The 2,500-nt window shown below is 43.0% G+C and overlaps 1 protein-coding gene across 2 annotated transcripts in view; it reads right to left on the reverse strand.

Annotated features, from left to right (window-relative positions):
* The window catches only part of plxna1b (plexin A1b), a 222,898-nt gene extending 220,715 nt beyond the window's left edge, over positions 1-2,183 (reverse strand). For both annotated transcript variants that reach the window (XM_073953028.1, XM_073953029.1), the window contains exon 1: positions 2,053-2,183. The gene's annotated coding sequence lies outside the window, so the exon portion shown is untranslated. The remainder of the gene's footprint in view (positions 1-2,052) is intronic.
* Between the last annotated feature and the right edge of the window lie 317 nt (positions 2,184-2,500).

The following is a 2,500-nucleotide window of genomic DNA, read 5'->3' on the forward strand; positions in this document are numbered from 1 at the left end:
ATAAATCTTCCATTTGACTGAAATTATTTCACATCTCAGCTCATAATCTATACAAAACAATAGGCTAATTGTCTCCCTTTGTGCCCAATTTACTGCAGCATTTGTATCTTTCGCTCCAATAATTATGTTCCCCCGCTCATGTAATTTATTTCCAATCATTTTTTGTCTTGCTGAGATAAATTATTTTGCTACAGGAGCTAATCTTAGTCATTAGTTTTGCTGTGGGTCTGAGGAAAACCAGTCGCGCTAGAGTAGGAAGCAAGCGCGCATGCGCACATCTGCTGCTCTACAGCAACACGCGGGCCAGTTCACATTCCAAACTCCACACATCACAAATGTTCCCGGCGCGAATCATGTAACGGACTTTTCACGGCAAAACAAGCACTTTGCAGGGTTACAAGTCTAATTACTGAGGTAAAGTTAGCTCAAAACCACACCAGGTTTATATTCTAGACTGTGTGAAGTCTGAGAGAATTAAAACAATAGCTAATTTTATGGGAATGGCTAACAATAGGGTTTCAACTTGTTGTAAAGTCCTACTTTAGACAGCTAACATCGACATTATTCACCACATTGAGGATCTGGGACTTCAATATGAGGTAATAAATACATTAAACTAAAATTGGACGGCTAAATGGTACACCACAGATGTTAATTTTAATACCCTTTCAAAACAGGGAGATGGTTTAACCCTGACCCACGGGGCCTTAAGTCGGTTTTTGATAGCCATACGGTGAGATTATTCCCGTTAGGGTTGTTGGGAGTCCTCCCAAAACAAACGATTCCCTCACGCCTGAGGAAACACATTCCCAATTTACATCTGAATGTCCGTCACGCTCCTAACCGTCACGTCGTGAAAACAATAGCAAAGACAGGGACCATGAATAGTCGCCTGAGATGTCGAGACCAATCGCTTTTCTAGGGTCTCCTCAAGAACCATCAGTAACCAAAATCCCACCAGTCCAAGCTGATTAAAAAGCCTGCGCGAGGCCAATGGTCATGCATGGGGCAGATGATCGCGGTCACGGCTGTCAACTTCACGGAGACCTCGTTGTTAATCGTTTATATTTAATTTCCATGCACCAAACACGACTGAATCCCACATGCATGCAGACCGAGAAAATGATGAGTACGTAGGCGCGTACACACACACCCACGGACAGCAGAAGCTTCAGATGCTCCGCAACCAGTTCTGCTGTTAACGCCCTTTTAACACAACCCACCGTGCCTAATAATTTATAAATCAATTAGAGCTCATCGATTTTTACTAAACGCAACATGTGGTCCTCTGAGAGGAGGATGCTCTTAGAGCTGGATGGAGATACAGGAGGGGTAGCTTGTTTAAAAATAGCCCCTTTTTAACAACACATGTCTATTAGACAAGAGTGTTTATATAGACAACATTCCTGAAACGTCCTCGTCTTGATTTACGTGTTTATTTCTCAAAACGCCAAAGGAATGTCAGTCTCGTCTCTGGTTCTCGGTAACTTTAACCATACCACCAGAAGAACAGACCCTCACGTGTAGCCCTGCTGTTGTTCTTCTAAAAGCTTGACACAATGCATCTACTTACGAGTTTGTCCAACTCCACAACGTGTTTGGAAAGCAGGACAGAAGCTGGACCGAGTGAACGAAACCGATACACTTTGATACTCTTCCGTTCAGCTGAGCGTTCGAGGAAATACAATCGGTAATAAACTATCAACCTTTAGCTCCACGGTAAGAGGTTGTGTTAAAACACACTTCCAACAACCAGCAAACTAGATATCCGACTGCTTATAAGTCTCCAAATATGATCAACACTCAAAATCGAGTCTCTGAATACAACACTACAGTGGGGTCGTAAAGTTTTACACGGGAGAACCCTTGGTATTCGGAGAGTGTTCAAACCCAAGCGCTGGTTTCCACACTTGAAGACCGCAGCTGTGTTTAAATTACACACTACACGAGACTAGTCTCAACACAGCGCTGCGCTTAGATCCTGCTTCCCAAAACTACTCCCAATCCACAATCCAACGTAGAGATTTCCCGTTATTAATTTGAGGCACTTACACGTTCGAGTGATCCTTCGATGGCATGTCCTAGTCATTGTTAAATTCCCAAACTCGCCGAAATATCCCGTTCCGTGGCGCGACTGGAATGCGGCTCTTCGGTGTGAGCAGCTCGAGGTCGCTCTACTGACTGCACTGGAAACCCTCAATCAATGCGCTCCTGCACTGCTCCACAGCGCCACCATGCGGAGTGTATAACCCTGCTACAACCACGGCATTGTCAACTTTAATAAGTTTAAAATAATTTTCCTGGAATTACACTTCAGCTTATACCAACATTATAAACACAAAGAGGGTGGAAAAGCAGCCTGGATGCAAATGCACAAAACAGTACAATATTCTGAGTTACATTTATCTTAGCTCTTTACAGGGCACTCATTATAAAACATTTATTGGTAAAAACCTAGGAGTGTTTCTTGGGATTATCTAAAAACAATCTTTCAACTATT

This window comes from Danio rerio, chromosome 6 (assembly GCF_049306965.1).
Source record: "Danio rerio strain Tuebingen ecotype United States chromosome 6, GRCz12tu, whole genome shotgun sequence".
Taxonomy (NCBI): domain Eukaryota; kingdom Metazoa; phylum Chordata; class Actinopteri; order Cypriniformes; family Danionidae; genus Danio; species Danio rerio.